Source organism: Pristis pectinata, chromosome 32 (genome assembly GCF_009764475.1).
Source record: "Pristis pectinata isolate sPriPec2 chromosome 32, sPriPec2.1.pri, whole genome shotgun sequence".
NCBI lineage: Eukaryota > Metazoa > Chordata > Chondrichthyes > Rhinopristiformes > Pristidae > Pristis > Pristis pectinata.
In genome coordinates, this window is record NC_067436.1 from 14963000 (window position 1) to 14985207 (window position 22208).

General features: G+C 39.7%; 1 protein-coding gene across 4 annotated transcripts in view; it reads left to right on the forward strand.

The window, feature by feature from the left end:
* Positions 1 to 4580: 4580 nt before the first annotated feature.
* The window catches only part of csk (C-terminal Src kinase), a 106341-nt gene continuing 88713 nt past the window's right edge, over positions 4581 to 22208 (forward strand). For 2 of the 4 annotated variants that reach the window (XM_052042668.1, XM_052042670.1), the window contains exons 1-2: positions 4581 to 4670; positions 6344 to 6414. The gene's annotated coding sequence lies outside the window, so the exon portion shown is untranslated. The remainder of the gene's footprint in view (positions 4671 to 6343; positions 6415 to 22208) is intronic. The other 2 variants (XM_052042667.1, XM_052042669.1) reach the window with 1 other exon arrangement.

Genomic DNA, 22208 nt, shown 5'->3' on the forward strand with positions numbered 1-22208 from the left:
ATCACTGCCTGGTTTGGAGGCTCCAATGTGCAGGATCGAAAGATGCTGCAGAGGGTTGTAGACTCGACCTTTTCCATCACAGGCACACCCCTCCCTGCCATTGAGGACATCAAGAGGCAGTGCCTCAAGAAGGCAGCATCCATCACTCAGGACCCTCCCTACCCAGGACATGCCCTCTTCTCACTGCTACCATCAGGGAGGATGTATGGGAGCCTGAAGACCCACACCCAAAATTTCAGGAACAGCTTCTTCCCCTCTGCCATCATATTTCTGGTCCATGAACCTAAGAATGCTACCTCATTATTCCTCTCTTGCGCTATTTTTGTAACTTATAGTAATTATGTTTTTGTCTCACACTGTACTGATGCTGCAAAACAACAGATTTCATGACATATGTCAGTGATAATGAACCTGATTCTGATTTTGATTCCTTTATTGAAGACACCTAACTGTATTGAAGACACCTAACTGTATTGTAGTGTCTAGGACAATGTATCAAGAGTCATAGAGATAGGTTGAGGGGAAGATTGGAGAGAATTGGGGATTAGAGAAAAAGGAGGTTTGGGGCAGATTGTTGGGTAAGGGCAAGGTGAGGATTCCCCTTTATCTAATATGTCCAATCCTGCTAAACTTTCATCCCACACCAGGATCATTTGGTGACCTTCACTTTCTTGAGATTCTTTTGCAACCACTTTGGTTCATCTGCCTAAAATCCTTCTTACACTGAATAACTCCTCCTTCAACTCCAGTCACTTCATCCAAAGCAAAGACATAGTTACGGGAACTCACTATAGCCCAAGTTATGCTTGTCCTTCTCTTCAGCCATGACTTCCTCTCTGTCACAGCTGACAGGACTTTCAACCACATCTGCTCTATTTTCTGCACTTCTACACTCGCACCTCTTTTCCCAGCTAAGACGAGGATAGACTTCCCCTTGTCCTCACCTTCCACCCCTACAGCCTCCACTTTCCATGAATCATCCTCCATAATTTCTGCCACATCCACTGGGATTCCACCACCAGACACTTTCCCCTGCTCTCCTGCTTCAGCATTCTGAAGAGGCTATTCCCTCCATGGCTACCTGGTCCACATTACTATCTTCACTAACGACTCCCCTTCTGACAGCAATCTTCCATGCAACTGAGAGATGAAACATCTGCACTTTTTCCTCTTCCCTTTCTACCATTCAGAAACCCAGCCCCCTAGGTAAAGGTGCAATTCATTGCACTTCTTTCAGTTTAGTGCTCAGGGTGTAGTCTCCTCTACCCTGGAGAAACCAAATGCAGATTGTGTGACAGTTTATAGGACACCTCTGTTCAGTTCCTCAATTTCCAGTCACCTGCCACTTTAATTTTCTGCCTCACTCCTACTCTGACCCCTCTGTCTTTGGCCTCTTGTATTACTCTAACAATGTCCAAAGCAAGCTCGAGGACTGTCTGTGTACATTACAACCCTCAGGACCTAATATTGCATTTAACCATTTCAGATAACTACTTTTTTCCCTTCTTTCCACAAATTTGGCTGTACCACCTGGTTTCAATTTTTCTTTTGATCCCTAACCACCATTTTTAAAAATAATTGTTACCTTGCAACTCTGAGCAATATAATCACCAAAGAACCAGAACCAAATTAGTGATTGTGTTTTTTGATAAATTTAATTGGATTATATAGAAGAACATTATGACAGTATTTCTTGGGCAGCATTTATTTGACTGAGGCTGAAGTTGAACCAGGGGATATCATTCCTCATTGATTGATCTCAGCCAACAATTTATTCTGGGCTCCAAAACTTAGTAGCTGTTTTTCCCATAATGTGAGCCACATTGACATAACACAACCACCAAAGTTAGTCGAGCTTATTGTCATCTGCACAAGTCCATGTGTGCACAGGTGCAATGAGAAACTTACTTGCAGCAGCATCACAGGTACTTAACATAGGATGTTTAAAGAGGAAAAAATAGAACATAAGCATATAAGAGATCAGGTAATAAGAGCAGGCCATTCATCTCCTCAAGCCTGCTTTGCCACTCAACAAGATTGTGGTTGAAACTCTACTTCAAGCACTATTTTCCTGTTCAATCCTTATTTCTCGAATCATTTAAAATCCAGAAAATTCATGATTTCTGTTCTGAATGCAACAAATGCTTGAGCCTCCACAGTCCACTAGGGTAGAGAAGTCCAAAGATCCACCACATTTAGAGTGAAAAAAATTCTCATTTAATTCCTAGATGGCCTACCCTTCATCTTGAATGTTGCCTAGCTCAAAGTCAAAATCTAAGTTGAGTTTATTGTCATAAGTCCATGTGTGCACAGGTGCAATGAAAAACTTGCTTGCAGTAGCATCACAGGCACATAGCATCATATAAGCAGCATTCACAAGAATAAACATAAATTGGACACAATTTTTACAAGAAAGAACACAATTGGAACAAATGAAAACAGAGTCCATTTTAGTGCAAAGTGATCAGTGTTGCTAAACTGTTGTGATTAGTGTTGCACCAGTTGGTTCAAGAACTGAATGGTTGAAGGTTCTTGATCCTGGTGGTGTGGGACTTCAAGCTCTCGACTCCACAGGCAGAGAAAACATCCTTCCTGCCCCTACCCTCTCAAGCCCTGTAAGAATTTTTGGTTCATACAAATTGTTTGAAGAATGAAATAACAGGAAGACAAAAGAAAATTTTGGAAAATCCCAATAAATCAGCACCAATTAATAAAGGATAAAGATTCATTGTTTACAAAACAGTAATCTTACAACCTACTGTCTCATCAGTCAGTATTTTATTATTACAACATCATAGCAGGAGTAGATCATTTGGTATTGGTTTATTATTGTCACTTGTACTGGGGTAGAGTGGAAAGACTTGGCTTGCATACTGTTTGCACAGATCAATTCATTACACGGTGCATTGAGGTAGTACAAAGTAAAAACAATAACAGAATACAGATTAAAGTGTCACAGCTACAGGGATGTGCATTGCAGGTAGACAATAAGGTGCAAGGTCATAAGGTAGACTGTGAGGTCAAGAGTCCATTTTATTGTATAAGGGAACCTGTTCAATAGTCTTATAACAGCTGTCCTTGAGCCTGGTGGTATGTGCCCTCAGGCTCCCGTATCTTCTGCTTGATAGGATAGGGGAGAAGAGAAAATGATTCTGGTGGCTGTGGACTCAGATCCATCTACCTGCCTTTTCCCTATAACCCTGAATTCCCCTACTATGCAAAAATCTAACTGTGTCTTAAATATATTTAATGAGGTAGCCTGTACTGCTTCCCTGGGCAGAGTATAGTCCCAGGCGACTCAATCCCTCCACATAGGCTAACCCCCTCATCTCCAGAATCAACTTGGTGAACCTTCTCTGCACCACCTCCAAAGCCAATATATCTTTCCTCTGGTAATGAGACCAGAACCGCACGCAGTACCCGCGGCCTCACCAGTACCCTGTACAGTTGCAGCAAACCAACTTCTTGCAATTCCTGCAAAGCACTCCTGAGTCCCTCTGCACAACAGCAAGCCGTGATCTTTCACCATTTAATAATCTGATCTTCTATTTTTCCTTTCAAAGTGGATGACCTCGCATTTACCAACATTGTACTCCATCTGCCAGACCCTTGCCCACTCACTTAACCTAGCTATATCGCTCTGTAGACTCTCCACATCCTCTGCTACATCTATTTATTGGTTTATTGCCTGTGCTATTGTAATGTTATTATTTGGCGGCCTATAGACAACTCCCACCAGTTATTTTTTCCCTTTACTATTCCTAAGGGCAGGCACGGTAGTGTAGCGGTTAGCATAATGCTATTACAATGCCAGAGACCCAGGTTCAATTCCAGCTGCTGTCTGTAAGGAGTTTGTATGTTCTCCCTGTGTGTCTGCGTGGGTTTCCTCCGTGTGATCCAGTTTCCTCCCACATTCCAAAGACATACGGGTTAGGAAGTTGTGGGCATGCTATGTTGGCGCCGGAAGCGTGGCAACACTTGCGGGCTGCCCCCAGAACACTCTATGCAAAAGATGCATTTCACTGTGTTTTGATGTACGTGTCACTAATAAACATCTTATATGTTATTCCTTATTTTCCTACTAGATGAAACAAAAAAACTTTGTTTTAATTTTACTGTTTTGCAATAATTTTTGCTTTTGTGGACGTGTTTGCCTGAGTAAGATGCTGAGATTTGGATCAATCCAATGGAACCAATTGTTTGTGGATAACATTTTCAATTCAGAATTTCAAGTTTTCCCGCGTTCACAACGATAGTGAAGGTATTCCCTGATAGGTGGCTCATCCACCAATCAGTGGTGTGTTGCCTCTTTTTCTTTTCCACCTCTCCACTGCGCCTATTGGTAGGTTAAACGAAATCCGAGTAGTGATTGGTTAGATGGCTCGCCCGTCTCCACCAATCGGAGATGCCGTGCTACGATTGGCCGAAACGGCCAGCGGGCTTGGAGTGCGAACGATGCAGGAAGTGGACGGGCCCAGCTGTTGATTGGCGGACATACCTGAGAAAGGCGCGGGCAATTGGTGGTTGGGACGTCAGTCAAAGTTGAGCCGGGAGGGGGGGACTGGAGGCGGACTGGATTGGGCGGCGGCGCGGCGGGCGGCAGAAGGTCCCGCCCTCCGCGGTGTGAGGCGACAGGCGGGGGTTCGTGCGGCGGCAGCCGGAGGGGGGAGGTGAGTGGAAGCGGGCGGGCTCGTTCTCCGTGCGGCGGTGTGACCTGGGGCTGAAGGGGCAAGGCCCGGGGGGTGGTGCAGGCTGCAGGGGCGGAGGAGACATCTCAGGGCTGCGCGGGAAGGAGCTGGGTTACCTGAGGCCTGCCGGGGAAGGGTGGGACTGATGCGGGTCCGGAGTCCAGAGGGTGTGAGGCGGTGGGGGCGCTGACCCAGTGCCGGGCCTCCCCTGGAGGCAGCGTTCACGCAGGCGCGCCTCAACTCCCTCCCCCACCCCCTTCACCACCGAGCTGAAGTCCCCTGTTTTTGTTGTTATTGTTTTCTACACACAGTCACTGTTGCAGTAACCATTGGTGCAAATGTTAACTGCATTGAAATAAAACATGCTGCAAATACTCAGCGGGTCAGTCAGCATCTGCAGTAGCAAAGTTGACGTCCCCTGGGTGGTGGCTTGAAATGTTTGTGGTCGTGGTATTGTGGTGCACAATGGGGGAAAAGAAAGCCCCATGACATTTGTGATGAGCAGGCAGCATCGATTCGGTGAGGCAGTGGTGGGAGCTACAGCTGTCGAGAAACTTAATTTACTGATTTTAAAAAAGCAGAAGTTCTGGAGATAATTGTCCAAGTTCTGTGAGAGGAGTTAATGTTCTGGATCAGTGACCCTTCGCTGGAATTGGGGAGCTGTTAAATTATTTGTCTTGGAACCAAACAAAATCTTTGTGTTTTTAATGTATGAAATATTTTGAAGAGTGCTCCAATTTTACTTTTATTGAGTGGTGAGATTTGGGGTTTTGTTTTTGCATAGGCTTTTTTTTGGGGTTTTGGTCACCAGGTTGTATCGGGATAGATGCCATTGCTTTTGTTAACAGGAATTCAAACGAAGAAGCGGGGGAGTGAGCATGCGAATGTGATTTTGCTTTTTGATAGCTGTTGCAATGAGCAGTCCAGATGTGATGTCTAATGGCCTCTGCTGTACATGTCAGTTTCAGAGTATGTTATAGACCGGAAGTGTTTGTATTTTGTGAAACAAATGTTACGTGACTTGTAATCGATAGCTGTCTATCTTGGAGCCGAAACATCTTGAGTCAACTCTATCTGTACTTACTCTGTTTTTTGAACCCTGAAACAAACCATTCCCACCTGTGATTGATGAGGAACTTTGCATTTGTGTAATGCAATTTTTAAAATTCTAGTTAACTTTGAATAACTTTTTTTGTAATCTGTGTGGAATGTAACATTTTAAAGTTGACAATGCTCATAATCCCAATTGTTTGAAATAAATTTAGATTGGTATAGTTCACGAGGAGATTGATGTTTTGTAATTAAAAACTGAAATTGCTGCATATACTCTGTAGGTCAGACATATCTTTGAAGAGAAATAGTTAACATTTCAATTTATTGACCTTTAGATAGAACCAAGAGAATTTAGTAAATGGGTGTAATTTGAGTTGCAAAGAAGGTGGTGGGTTCAGGAGAGTAATGTGTGTGTGATGAGGTGGTAATGGAGAACACACTGGTGATGCTATTTTTGAAGAAGAGCAGGGGTGTTCTTTGAGGTCTGGCCTAATATTAAGATCAATACAGCAGATCTTGTTATCACATTGGTGTTTGTGAGAGATTTGTGTGTCATTTAATGCATTTCCTACTTTATAACAGTGACTGTTCTGTACTTCCAGAGTATTTGATTGGCCCTAAAGGACTTTGAGACATCTTGAAAGTGACATGAAAGGCACTGTATAAATACAAGGTTTGTTTTTATTTCAATCCCCTGTTCTATCTCTTGAACTGTATAAATTAATTACAAATTCTCTTCAGTTACTGATGATTCTGCTTCTATCTGCCGCTCTGCTTTCTCCACCCTCCTTGATCCATTCAGTCAGGGAATTTGAATTGCTGCATAAAACATCTCTCTTTGAGGTTCTTTGTCAATTACATTAATTGTAAGTTTGACTGCCGACTCTACCAGCTGAGGCCTTCCCTTTTATTCTGTCAGAATCTCTCTTAACTTAACCTTTTAAATCTCTGCTCTTTGCTGGATTGGCTATCTGAGACATTGGCAGAAGTGGCCTCTGTGATGGTAGATTTTCCTTGAACAGTCAATGAGCAAGTACCAAGTTTGTACTGTCAATGCTGAATGTTAAAATGCATACATTTATGGCACTAGTGATAACAAAACTGGAATTCTGTTGAATACATCTCAAGATTTTATAGCTATGTGGGAACAGAGGTTGATGAATAAGCTTCTTAAATTTGTGCTGTAGAATTATGTATTCATTTATGATGGCAAAAGATGCCGATGTGAAATGGGTACTTTTTCACTGTGAGGTGAGCCTGGTCACAGTTTCATAATTGCATAGGACCAATAAAGTAGATTTTATTATTTTGCAGATATTTTGAAATTGCACTTAACACAGTTGTATGTGAATGAAGTTGTGACTTTGCCCTTGCCCCTTTTTCTTTTGCACTTGTGGCTTTGCATTTGATTTTCTGGTATTGATGAACCAAATGGCCATGTATACTGTAAATTTGGGAATAATATTAAGTAGTTAAGATGTAATTAAATGGTTAAACTTTCTTTAACTATCTAATAGGGGCCTTTTGTATTGTTTTATTTTCAACTGGAAATTTCAGTATCAAATTTATCATCACTGACATAACATGAAATTTGTTTTGTGGCAGCAATACAGTGGAAGACCTAAAATTAACATAACTTTGCACTATTTTTGTTAATGTGAATTTTATAGTTTGAAACTTTTTTGAATTGGAAGACAAATTAACTTTGTTCTGTTTCTCTGAAGTGCAAATGTTGTTTCTAGTTGCTGTGTTTCAATTTATCCATTTTTTAATGATGAAATTAACCCTTGCAGTGATCTTAATTGTTCAAGGAAGCTTTTTTGTATATTGAGCTATGCACCAAAACGTGGGCGTTTGAGAGATAATGGAGTCCATTTTCTCATGCTGTCAAATAAAAACAGAAATATGATCTGTCACAAGTATGTACAGATCAAGGTGATCTCAACCAATTAGTTTTTCATAGTTTTGTTTTGAATCTAAACTAAGATCCCAGCGGTGGTGTCAAATGTTCATTGTCGAGAGCATTTTTCCTGTTGTCTAGACTGGTGAATTTGTACTTCAATTTTTATAAACCAGAAGCCATTGGGACTACTTTGGAATAAGTAAAGAAATGAGAACTCTGCATTTTTAAAACAAAAACATTGATGAAAGCGATCATGTTGCTTCTGTGAAACAGGAAATAGTTAATATTTCATGTCAAGTATCTTCCTTTCTTGCTTAAGTGTTTTCCAGCATTATTCATTTTGAGCTCAAATTTATAGTTTTTCCGAGAACTTAGAACATCCTCCTGTTCTGTGCCCTTGGGAGAAAGATGTATCTGTAAATTTGGTGCAGTTTGAAATGCACAGTTTAATCTTGAACATGCTTCTGCCTGAAAGACTTTAATCGTTTGTGATCTCGCATGTCTGCTCAACCATTCTTGCCTGGAGGTCACACTTGATGTGTTTTTACATGACTGTAGACTTTTTGTGCAGAAATGCAGCAAGATCGTATCAAACACCAAAACTGCATTTAATTCTCAGTGAATGCTTTGGTTCCATGAGAGTATATCTTGCGTCTATTGCACTATGGCTGATCTCTCCATGATTTTGCCTGTACTTTGTATGCCACTTGGAGCTTTATAAAAGAGGATCCATTGTGTTCTATATTTTCATCCAAACAATGCAAATGTCTTGCTGTCGATTTGAATGTAAGAAGCACCCGAGACCTTTGTGTGAGCATTGCTCACATTTCTGGGACTTCCACACAAAACAGCTTAATTTGAATGCTGGTATTAGCTGACTGAACAACCTCTGCAGCTCAGTCAAGTGAAGGCTCTTGTCTTTCTTGCTGGGTTCTGTAATGAAATTGTATGACCCAGGAGTTGAATGATAAATTTGGACTCTATGGGATTTGAGGGTCATGGAGATGAGCAGGGAAGTGCTACTGAGGCCAAAATTGGATCAACCTTGATTTTATTGAATGGCAGTGCAGCCTGCATGGCCCAATCCCATGTGTTCTTAAAAAGTGCCTGAATTGTGCATTAAAAGCTGAATATTTGCTTCTGTGAAAAATTGTATTTTGTCATTTAGTGTATAGGAGACGTTAAATTTATTTGTTGGCTCTTTAATCTGAAATCTGCTGCAACACAAACTTCCATTCAGTTAGTCGTAGAAGCATCATTCTTGATACAAAATGTATGAGGTTAACCCTACCTATTTCAGTTTTTTCAATCAAATGCTTTTTGGTGAGGAAGTTTGTAGAGGGACTAATTTACTTCATGTTGGTCAGGATAAAACTCTCCCACTGAATTGGTAGTTTCCCTGGTGGTGTTGAGTTGGTTTTGCTCTTCAGTTTTAAGACTTTTATCTTGATTATGTAAAGGATGCTCCTGATGACCTGTAATCATTGCACTGTATAGATCAATTAGTTCAGTGTTTAAAGAAAGCAATTATTTCTGTTCCATTTTCTGAACTGGAGCTAAAATGTACAGAGCATTTCACTGTAAATGATCTATGGATTGAGCATTAGTGGATATTGCATTATTTTGGACAGGACAGCTTGCAAGATTTAACCCATGTTTCCGTCATCTATCTAATTGAGGGCTGTACATCGCCCAACATTGTCATTAAATAATGCTAAAAATTAGTTTGGATCCCGCTGACAGTTACTGAGTTTGAATTTGCAAAGATTGGGAGGTGGGGGGGGGGGCAGGGGAATAACTGTTACTGGTGCGGTTTTTGTTTTAGTAAAAGATGTCGATGTAATTGTTACATGAACGCCAACTGGTTGTCTTCTGTTGTTGCCTCTTTGGACTATATACAGTGGTCATGCATCACTATGGTTGACTTGGAACTGCCAAGCAAACCAGTTGTATCAAAGCAGAGAGGACTGTGCAAAGAATTCTGGGTGCCCTTTCACAACAAGAAGCAACCCCCTGAAGAAACATTTTAATGTAAAACGTGAATTTTGCTTGTGTTGCAGGAAGTGCCTTTGTCTCTCTTAACACTTGCTATTATTTGATAAGTGATTGTGGAACTTTCCAAAAGAAACCTCTTTTTTGTTCTTTACCATTATTTCAGTTCTGACTGTATTAAACACTTTGCAGTTTTATTTTACTGCATTAATGTTTCCTTTTGCCCATTTAATGTAAATGTCTTTCTAAAGTTTGCATATGTGCCTTGTTTGCTGCTTTGTATTTGGAAGAAACGATGAGCCTCAGTACTTTATCACTTGCACATACTCTGAGATTCATGTTGCTGTTCATTGAAATATGAAGTTTGGTATTGCAATGAAGTCATTCTGTTGAAAAATATCACTTGGCAACTAGGTGAGTGTTTACTTAATGTTGTTGTATTGAGTTTTGTTGGCTGATTATATGCATTGAATTATGCTTCCCAGTTCAGCTGAGATTGCAGTAAAATCGATAGAATAACTGTTTTGGTGAAATGTATGATTCTTTGAAATGGCTCCCAGAAGAAAAGCATTATTTCCATGAAATGCTTGTGAACAAATATACTGAAATTGATGCATTGATGAAATTGACAACACACCCAAATATATTTTTAATAAATGCTGGTCAGGTTAGTCTTTCTTTCCCCCACCTCTCCCCATATGTTGTAAACAAATTGAATATTTAGCAGAATTTTCAGTTGGGCCTATTCTTTGTAGTGGGAAAATATCCTGTTCAACTAAAGAAATAATTTTTATGCCATGTTGTGGTTATTTTGATAATCTATTGTGGATTGATATCTGTGGTCATGTGAAAGATTGTTATATAGATATTGATTTTTAAACCCTCACCCTGGGCAGTGTCTGGAACTAACCCAGGCTGTTTGTGCCACTTGAAATGAACTTCAGGCAATAGCCAAGACTATTTACTTGCACCTCAGTAACATTGCCTGACTCATTTCTGCCTCTACACATCTGCTGAAAGGTTCTGTAATTGATGACATTTCGCAGCAGTGTTAAGGCTGTCATTGCTTTGTGAAACTAGCACTACCTTTGGGATTTGTGCTGTAGCATAAGTTTTCGAAGTGCTGCCTGTAATTCTGGACACCGTTTGCAGCTGCCTTGCAGTCAGGGGAAACTGCTGAAAGTTTCAAATGTTTATGGGTGTCCTGAAAAATCTAAAGGTATGTTATGTAGGCCAAGGAAATTTTTGAATTGTGCATTGAGCCATAACTAGCGAACAATTTCTTCCCACCCACCAAAATACATTCAAATTTCCATAACTTTTTTTTGTAGAAATTGATAAAATTTTTCAATTTGTGTATGTTCCACTTTTGGCATACTATAATAGTTGAGGTTTTTTTTTAAATTGCACTGTTTAATGGGATAAACAACTCAGCCAGTTTGACATCACAACTGCTGGGTGCTGGGGTTCCTTTTGACCTGGAGCCTTTCAGCAGCAACTGCCAGAAAAGTTAACTCCACAGGAATGGATCTATATTTATTGGGAGTTTTCATCAAAATCAGCAGTGAACTGTTCTGTGCCAGTACATCCTTGTGTGGATTGGTATCAGAAGCTCCATGTTGCACCCTGGGATACATAGTTTATTCAAGGTGTTTGAATAAACTGCACTGCAGGGACACTGCAGTAATTTGAAAGGTATTGTCTTTTATTTGGAATGTTAAATCAAGTTTTCAGGTGGCTGTAGAACAAAATGTATTCTCCTAGCCTATTGCTTAAGATGTCTCTCAATTTACACCACCAGTATTCATTGGGCTGTTTGTCTCATCGTGGTGTTAAGTGCTGGTTGGTTTCGACATTTTAATTGTGTAAGTGATAGCTTGGTTTAACACTGCATAATTGGAATTGCTTTACAGAAGTTTTGTGTGTAGTCCAGTTACTAATTTAGTAGATAATTAGAGAGCGAGTATTTTGTAAAATGAGTTCTGGGAAACCAGGATCCTATTTGAGATTAATATATAGGTCTGTCATGCAAGGAATTCTGCATTAACCTGAACAAATGTAACAACTACATACTTGTCATAATTTGTAATCTTGATTACAGCTTCATTGAATTGTGAATTTCTTCCCTGTATGCAGGCATCTTAAGCATGATTAAAAATAGTTAACTTCACAGAGCATTTTATGAGTTAAAAATGGAGAAACTAATTTGGTGTCTAGATAACAAAATTACAGATCAAATATTCAACAAGCTTGCAAATGTAAAAGAGCCCCTGATTCTTCTGAGTAATACACAATTATTACCCATTAACATCAGCTAGAAATTCGGATGATTCTTTGTACCCAGGATGTTCGCTACTGTCTAGTATCTGTTGTGTCTATCTCCTAAAGGTGACATAATAAAAAAATGTATATTGCATTGAATTGAAGTCTGAATGAAACAAAATCAAAGAATACAATGCATCTCTGAATGCAGTCACAAATCTTTAAAGTTTTCCTTGAGGTTTGGATAACATTTTACAAACTGAATTATTCAAAGTTTTTTAACTTCCTCATGAACCTCAAGACCATAAGGATCAGAATTGTTCAGCATAGGAACAGGCCATGCAGCTCAACTTGTCCATTCGACATTGGGCATCCTTCTGTATTAACCCCATCATCTTGGTCCTTGGTCCCTAACCGTCTGTGCCTAAGCAATTCATGTGTTCATCTAGATGCTTAAATGCTGTCAGTGACCTCGCTTCTCTCTCAGGAATTGCATTCCGGGTACTTGCCACTCTCTGGGTAAAGAAGGTCCCCCTTGTGTCTCCTCTGAATCTCTTTTCCCTGTGTCCTCCAGTTTTATCTATCTCTGATGTGGGGTAAAGTTCCCTGCAGTGTTACCCTATCTATGCCCCTCGTGATTTTACGTACCTCAATCATCTCCCCTCCAGGGAGAAAAGATCTAGCTGCTTAAGTCTCTTGTAACTGAATTGCTGTATCATAGCCAACATCCTGTCAAATCTCTCTTGCATTCTCCAGCATTGTCACATCCTTCCTATACCTTTCTGACCAGAACTGCATGCAGTACACTAGCTGAGATCTAACCAAGGTTTTGTCAAGTTGAAGCATAACCTCCTCATTTTTGTATTTGATGCCTTGACTAATAAAGGCCAGTATCCCGTATGCCCACCTAACAACATTTACCATTGTTGCTGATTTCAAGGATCTATGGACTTGTACTCTGAGGTCCCTCTGTTTTTCAATACTCCCTAGATGTTGCATTCGTGCTACATGTCCTAGCCTCATTCATCATCTCTCATTTGTCTGGATTAGCAGCAAGTGACAGAGAAGGAGCATGTACTCAGGCAGCTTGAAAGGTTAAGAGGAACGGAGAAGACTGAATCTGAAATAAAGGTTTCAGCATTGGAGTTGAATGATTGTTATTTTGTTTCCTCAATTTTCCCACACGTTTTGACTGACCACCACCCTGTCTCCAGCTTCCCAACTCCCACTGTGGCTTGGGACAGACAGTAGTGATTGGTGGTCTTGTGCAGTTGTGTTGCAGCAAGCCGGTCAACCATGGGAGCCACAGCAGATCACAGCCAAGCTCTACCCTTGGCCTTGACACATGTCCGCGTGTGCTCACTGCCTGGAGTTAGGAATGGTTTCTGGGTTTCCGGGTAAAAGCACGGAGTGTTATGAAGAGGTGTTATGGTGGCAGGTTACATCACTTTCCGGGGGTGGGGGAGAGACAATTCAAAGGAGGTTGAGTTGGAAGATTTTGTTAACTCTCATGAATCCCTATTACCCTCTGGGGTCTCTGCTCCTCTAATTCAGGACTCAGTGATCCCTGAATTTAACCCCTCCACCATTGGTGACCTTGCCTTTAACTGCTTGGGCCCCAAGCTCTGGAATTTCCTCTCTAAACCTCGTTCCATCTTCTATTTTGTCATTTAAGAAGGTCCCTAAAACCTACCTTTATGACCAAATCCTTGGCCACAAGATTTCTCCTCAGTCTCCTGTGAAATGCAGAATTAAAATGAATTTTTTCCCCCATATTAGAGGACTCTTTTACCATATTAAAAGGCACTTGGACAGGTACATAGAGGGATATGGGTCAAATACAGACATATGGGACTAGCTTTGATGGGAATCCTGGTTGACGTAGGCCAGTTGGGCTGAAGGGCCTGTTTCTGTGCTGTGTGACTATGATTCTAAACTGCATCTATCATTTTATGGCCATTTCACCACCACATCAATATCTCTCTGCAGCCTCTGGCTACGTTCCACACTATCGACAACTCTGCCAGTTTTTGAGTCATCCAAGTATGTCACAAACAACAAGGGTCCCAGTGCTGATCCTTGTGGGACAACACTAGTCACAGGCATCCAAATGCAAAAGCCACCCTCTCCCATCGTTCTCTCCTATTGCCGAGCTAATTTTGGATCTAGTTTGCCAGTTAGTTCTCGATACCTTTTCATATGATTTTTTTTCTCTCTCTTTACCCAACCCTACCCTCAACAGCCGTTGACATCCAGGGTCCTCTATTACTCCTGGCTCTTATCCTTTTAGGAACACGTTGGACTTAACTCTTCCTATTTCTCCTTTTTGAATGCTTCCCACTATGCAGTTGTCGACTTGCCTGCAAGTAGATGCTCACAATCTTCCTTTGCAGGCCCTTCCTAATGTTAATTGAATTGGCTTTGCCCCATTTTAAGACTTTGATTACTGGAGTTATGGTCACTGTCTGAAAACCTTTCCCCTGCTGATGCTAACCAGCTACATTCCCCCTAATGAGCTCCTTCCCTCATTGGTCTATCTACATATTGTGTCAAAAAGCTCTCTGAATACACCTCAAAAATTCTACTCCCTCAGAGCCTTCAACACTAAGGCAATCCTAGTTAGTACTCAGTATGGTAACCTCTGTTTTTTTGTTTTAATTACATCTCTCTAATATCTGCCTGCGTATCTGTTCCTCTATCTCCTGTTGATTGGTCTGTAATACACCCTCAGCAAAATGACAACACCCTTTTTGTTCTTAATTTCGATCTATATGGCCTCATTTGAAGAGCCTTCTAGGATATCCTTTTTTTTATGCCCCCACCCCCACCGACCCCCAGTGTCTCACCTGAAAAGTCTGTATCCTGGGATATTGAGTTGTCAGTCCTGTCCACTGTCCATCTTTCAACCATGTCTCCATGATGGCAACATGAATTAACACCGGGGTCCATACTAAAACTTGCGTTCATCTACTTGTTGCATTAAAACAGGTGCAGTTTAGCTTTGAATTCCCTTGATTTTTCACTTGGTTGCCTCTTCTGCCTACTGGACCTGCTAACGTCTTCTCCTCCTATGTGCTTGTACCTCTACCTAAACAACAATTTTGCTTCCCCTCCCTTGTGTACAGCAGTGCCCACTATGGTGCCACAAACTGGGCTGTTGCTATTGTTCTCCCCCCATTGGTCCCCAAGATTGCTATAATTAGTAAGGGGAATGACCATAGGGGACTCCTGCGCTACCTGCCTTCCCCTCTTGGTGGTCATTCAGCTCTTCTCTTCCTGCACCTGCGGAGTAACCAGCACACTACATTCTCTGCATCCTGGATGCTTCAAAATGCATCCATGGACAGCTCCAACTGCTTTAGGTAATCTGCATGGAGTTGGATACGCCCTGTGGGTATAGTCATTAGGGACAATGTCCCTAATTTCCCACATCCTGCAGAAGGAGCATTCCACTGCCCAAGCCTCCATATAAGCTCTGCAATGTATTTCAGATTGTGTGTCTTGTGGATGCTCTTTAAGAATCTTGACTAAAATAGTGTTTTGTTTTTAAGCCAGTTCATCTTTGAATGTGCTGCGTAGCAAATAAATTGCCATGTTAAGGATGAGGCTAACTTTTGTGCTGGTGTGATCGACAAGTAGCAGAAGCCTTTCTGCTGCAGTCATCTGTTTGGCATAATGGAGTACTTGTTTGGGGGTGAGAATATTGCATTGATATTGGTGGATTAATGTTGGTACCCGAGTTTGAAGGAACAAACCACTGAGCCAAGTAGTTTGCAGACTGTCCCAGGGAAAATGACCAGGTTTGCCTGCCAAGTAATACTGCTAGAAAGGACCAGAGGGGAAATTGTTAAGCAATGAGTGATTCAACTGTGGGAATGTGTTCATTTGTTCACCAATGTTGTTTGGATTGTAGCTGATCAGTATCTTCCACAATTCCTCAGTTGCCAGAATTTGTTCTGTACTTGATTCTTGGAGAGAAGGCTGGGTGTGATTAAAATCTTGGACTGAATTTTGCTGCTGATTATGCACATCAGATTGCCACTTGGTTAAGCATTATGGTACAGGCCCTCATTTTTCACCCAGATGGCATTGATGAATGGACGTATTTATAAAATCTACCTTTTTATATAATAAAAGGAGCCTGCCTGCAATCTAATTATGTTCTAGGGTTTGCATGGAAGCATTATAATAAAAAACAGTTTAATCTTCACTGACACAAGTCTGATTCATAAAATGACCATAGATTGGGCTGATCTCAGTTTCTGTTGCAAAGAACAAAAATTATGAACTATGTATATCTATTTAATGCGGCCCTAATTGCATCAAATTACCACCCAAACATTGACCCAAAGGTTGGCAAGTGTCATAATATGCCTGCACTTGAAAATGCATTTGATGTTTTTCCATCTCATAACATGTTGTGAACAATTTTTGATCATGAAACTAGTACATTGTATAACATTTTCCAATTGTGCACCTGAAAGTTGTGCAGATAACTGGAATGCATCTTGCTCATTTGCTCTTTCTGTGAGCCCTGATGGTGGTGGGGGGTTGTTAAATTACCAGACAAGTAATCTAGAGGCCTGAGCTAATAATCCTTTAAGAGTTGAAATCCCATTGTGGCAGCAATGGAATTTAAATTCATTTAATCTGGATTTTTAACCTTGCTTCCAAGTTCTCAGACAGTTAAAGATGGGCATTGAATGCTGCCCTTGCCAGTGACTTTTTTCCTCCCCCAAATTCTGAGGAATGAAGAAATTTTGCCTCCGTCTATGATAAATCATTACTGCCATGATGCACACTTTTTAACTTTGCATAATGGTTTTATTGAATTAAGATGTCCATACTCAATTATCTGTGCAGTCTGTCTTGCTGTTTTTTTTCTTGCAGTTTATAAACAATTTGTACATGTTACGGACTCAGTGAAAGTCCCTTTAAGATAGAGAGTGTGTGTGTTTGTGTGTGTGGGGCGTGCTTATGTCAATAGAAGATAAAGGACGTAATGACGTTGTTGGAGAAGTCAGAAGAAGAAGAGAGAGAAGGGAGAGAGACACCAGCCTGCTAGTTTTCTCTATCGATGGATGAGAAACAATAACTGTGTCTGCCACTGAAATCCATGTATGGAAGTTGGAAGTAATCCGGTGGAGTTCACTTTGTTGCTGACCTGTAGAAGGAAACAGGTATTTGTGTGTGGACGACCACGATTCGGATGCTTTTCGGGGTGAGGAAGTCACTACCGAGTAAACACTGAAGTGTCGCTTGGGTTCCATCGTGGAACATTTGGATTTCGTATTTACTCTCTCTATGTTTCTCTACGTCTACGTCTTATCTTCAGACAACGGTGGTTGTTGAAGAAGCCCTTGCTCATGTTTCACCTTATGGCTTGTAATTGAAGAAAAATAATCTGGTTGCTTTCAATTTTTCTCTTCCGAATCAAAATGTCTGATTCTTGATCTAGTGATGAGTTAAATTAATGTTTTAATTTAAGCCGCGATTTATAATGCAGTTAGAATTTTTCTATTTCATTGTGTAAATGTATGTTTGCTCCATGTTGCAGAAAGAAATACAAATTGCGCTCCTAATTCTAAACTGGAATATTTCCTACTTAATTTGGTTGGCAGACTTGATTTCCTTCTGCAGTATTTCTCACTAATTCCTACAATTTGAGATGTGCACACAACTTGCATAAGACTTGGAACCTAATTCATTTTGGTACATTTTGTAGTGCTCTGTCACTCTGAAAGGAAGTTCTGTGGATGCTTCTGTCCTTTATCACCATGATTCCTTTGGAACTGTACTCCAGCATTGATTACTCAAAAGCCCCTTCTGTCATGTCTAATTTTACTGAACTGCATTTACATCTGCTCTGTACTATGAACTATTAGTGTCCAGATGTCTTGCTTTCTGTTTGACTCCTTTGTTAGCTGTCCATTGGGAGTTGTGAAGTGCAGGCTTGTGCTGCAGTGAAACACAAGGAGGGTGAATGGATGGATAGAGGCTTGAAACAAGGGAACTGGTTCTTCTTGTACAGCAGTTAATTTTAATACTACTTTGAGTGGATAACTGTTGTACATGTTAGACTACGTGAGCTCATGGTTTCCATGGGTGAGAAGGGCATTATTAATTTGGCTAGCAGAGAGCAGAATGGCTGGGTGGACTAAAATATCAGTCATTCAACTTAACTGGCTAAATTGAAAGCTACATTAATCTATAAAGCAGGAAGAGAATGCCAGTTATAATTCCTGTATCTTTACGGTAGTTGAGATTAGCAAGATGCAGCAATATTAAATTGGCAAACTGTTTCCTAAATGTTATTATTATTAATAATATTTTGTAAAATTTGTAAAAGTTGGTGCATGTTAGTACATGTAATAATGAATTTGAGTTTGGAGTTGAAAGTGCTGTTCACTGGAAAGATGCAGCGTGATTATACTTTTTGTGTTTCACTAAATATGTATAATCAAGGGAGTGAATAGGAAGTGATTTGGTTGCTTGGAATTCTGTGCAGGGATCAGTAATGTTTGGCTGTCTGTGTGTTTATGTGTACTTGAATCGTAGTCAACATTTTTTTTTCATGTTAACTGTTTAGGATGAATTACTAGAGCAGTAGCTGGCATGAAAATTGGCCCTGCTGTTTTCTGCCTTAAGTGCATAGTCAACCAAATGGTGGTTCAGCTATCATTCCCTATACATGTGGTATGTATATTTGGTATTTCTCTACCCCTCCCCCCGCCCCCTTCCTGGGCAGGTTGAGAAGGGTGGAGTTGGTGAACAATGAAGTTAAATGCTCTCTCAAGTAACTAGTCATAAAAGATACCAAAATTTTGACACTGGAGATTGTATCCAATGTAAGTTGCCTTTGGAAGGTAATGATCAGCAATTTTGTTCAGAATATTCAATATTTAGTTTTGGTTATATTTCTATGAAGTCTTTTTCCTTTGTGAATGACTGTATAATGTGTGGAACTAGATGGGTGCAACAAATATCATGCACTGCATAAATTGCATGTGTCCTCTGCAGAATGCAAACTGTAACTTTTGCAAAATGAATCTGACCTACATAATTTGTCCCATGCAACTATTAAGTGAATTATTTTAAAGATCTTTCACATCAGTTAATCAGCTCATCAATGAACTGAGATTTCTAACTATTGTTGTCTGTAAGTATTCACATGTAAAAAAAATAATTTTCTGTGGGGGAAAATGAGGAAAAAATACATCTTTAGATGTATTTAAGAACAACTTCAGTAATACCTTGTTTAAAAATATGCTTTGCTGCATATCTTGCAGTACTTTTTTATGAAGATAATTGTATTTAAAAAAAAAGTAGTTTGGGGAAATAGTTTACATGTGGAAAAATTAAAAGCTGCAATTGAAAATAATCACTTGTTGATTTGCTCTTGGACTTTAATGCTTCATGAATTTTAATATTTCTCTAATTTTCAGCTGTCAAATTTGGGTAATTATTTATGCATTTTTTGTCATTTTAATGTTCCCTGAAAAGTTCAATTTGTAGGGGAAAATTTCCTTGCTCTCAACTTGGCATTGGGCATCGTATTAGTTGGGAAGTTCATGCATGAAGACATTTTCCAACAGATATTTTGAGATACTAAGAAATGTCAAAGTAAAATTCATATGTTTGTCCATTTAAATGTGTTCGTTATGGGAACATGAGCTTGCTGTTATTGGTTGTATATTTTTCTAACTTTATTTTAAAACAAAATGAACAATTTCCCCGATTTACTTCCTGTGGCATGTAGAATATCGTACACCTCAAATTACTTGTCATGTGTAAGGCTTTGGAGTTCTCTGTGCAATTGTAACATTTTTAGATGGGGATCACTGCTATGGCTTGAATGTTAGGACAAGAGACAAGACACAATATTCAAACTGTACTGTGACCAGAGAACAGTGTACAATTTCATCATGCCTTGAACTGAGTATTTAACTTGACTTTTTAAACGAAAAATAAAAGATCTGTAAAGCATTGCCAGTTTTTCTGCACTTGTTGGGCTTAATGAATTGATACATAAGATCCCAAGTCTTTATAGTTGTCTGTTCAATGATGCTACAGTTTTTAAATGTTTCTCTGGATGGATATTCTAGTAATCTGAATGCTGAAAATGATCCTATTCAAATTCTGGCTGAAATTCTGTCTTAAAATGCAAAAATGTAATTGTTATCCAATTTGCTTTCATTTTGCATTGTGAGAAATAACTTTAAATAGGTTCATTGAATAAGATTATAAGATTTGCCTGTAATGCTCCAGATAGATTATTAAAATCTAAACAGCATTTTGCAATTGCATCAGATTTGAAGTCAGTTTGGTTAATTTAAGTAATTTGAAGTGTTTCTATTTTCTGCACTTCCTAGACTATAGTTCATGGCTTGTATAAAGATGCCTCCAACAAAAAACATGCAATTCTCTTCCTAATTCTACATTTTCTTTCAAAGGCATTTGGGTAATGAGTAACCCAATCTCAAAGTAGTTTGATTTTGGCATTTTTGTTCTTGTAAAGATGAAGCCTCACAATTAGCGTTAATAACTATCAAATAACTTGAACACACTTGAAGGAAGTGAGCTATTTACCCAGTGCTATTGTGTTCTTCCAAGCAGTTGCCATTCTTGTATAAATTTCCTCGTCTTCCATTTTCTTGTAAGCAATGTTTGCTAAGTTCCAGTGACAATAGTAGTCCTCGTGTCCTATATGACCATTATGCATGCACTTAAAGATTGAAAATGATTTTAAGGGATGAAAATGTTGTCCAAGTCATGAACACACTCCAAAAGAGGTTACCGTGAACACTTGCAACTTGTTTTAACTGCTGTACTCCAGATGGGGAAGAGCTGATTGATACAATGGTCCCCTATTGTATTAATTAACCCAAAAGAGGCACTTTTTTTTATGGCAAGCACATTTTTAGGTGGTTGTGTGCTTTTCTCTTTGGTACCAGCATCTTTGAATATGTTCCAGAGACAGCAGATGCTTGTGTGTTGATGTATTGAATGTGTTCGAGCACAAACAGTGGGGGTAAAGGAGGTGGTAGAAGGAAAAGATGACTAACGCTATATTAGAAAGCTTTAATTGTTTCTGGTTATAACATTTATATTCTTAATATGGTTTTAATACATGGTTGTCAGTCATGTGTGTGAGACCTGATTTATCTAAAAATATCTCTTCAACATATTCAATATAAACAGATTCTGAGTTGGCCTCCAAATCGGTGAATGCTTTGATATAAATGGCTGTCTTTATATCATCCCTGTTTTAGAGAGTTTCTCAAAACAGTTGTGATTTTGTAAGAAACTAGAAAATGAAACTGCCTTTTTTAACCAAATTTTTTTTGTACAGGCTGTCCCTGGGTCGTTGGTTCAGTTCCTACAGGTGTCCCATAAATTGGAAAATGCACAAAAATCACTCGACGGTAACCATAGCTCTACAGCATTATAATGAAAACACAAGACTCGTAAGAACAATTACGAAAAGTGGAGAGGGAGCGGAAACAAGTCTTGCCGTTGTCAGGGATGAATGTATTTGCACATGTTGGACTCTTTGAATTTAATATTGTGGGAGCTCATTCATATGTAGGGGGTGTTCATAACCCGGATGGCCTGTACTTGGCATGTGATGGCTTTCAATGATATTGTAAATCAGCTATTCAGCAGTCACTGTTGATCTGTCATTTCCACCTTTAGCACTCAATTGAAGTGTGATAATGTTTAATAGACAAGTTTCTCATATTTTGCAATATTGAGGTGCTGCTGCAAAGAATTACATATGTAGTGGGAGCTTTGCACACTATGGCTGGAACCTTTTCATATCATTCAAGTCTCCATTGGGTTGGCATCGTTCGGTCTGCACACCTGAGTTACCAAAGACTAAATTCTCCTAGCAAACCAATTTGGTTTGAACTGACTGAGATTCTCTTGATTGTCATTTGCTTTGGGTCTCAATGGCGGCACCCCACCAATGCAAACAATCAGCAAAATATGGAAAGCAAGGCTTAAAATGGTCTCTGTAGCAAGTTTCTTCTTGAATTTTTTCTGCAAAGTAGTGTGATGTTTTCATGAATCGATTTTTAAAAAGTCTTATGGTTATGTATGGTGTTGAATGTTTTGCCTGTAAATTCATAAGCCAGCATCAGTTGGGTCCTGGTTGGAGTGCTGAGGCCTGTTATTGCACAAGACTTTTGACAATCTGTCAGGGCGTTGTTGTAGATGGGGTGAAAGATTTTAATTCCATGAGAAGACCCACAAAGTTATATGGGTGTTCATCTTAAAGCAGGAAAAATTAAAGGAACAAAGAGTGG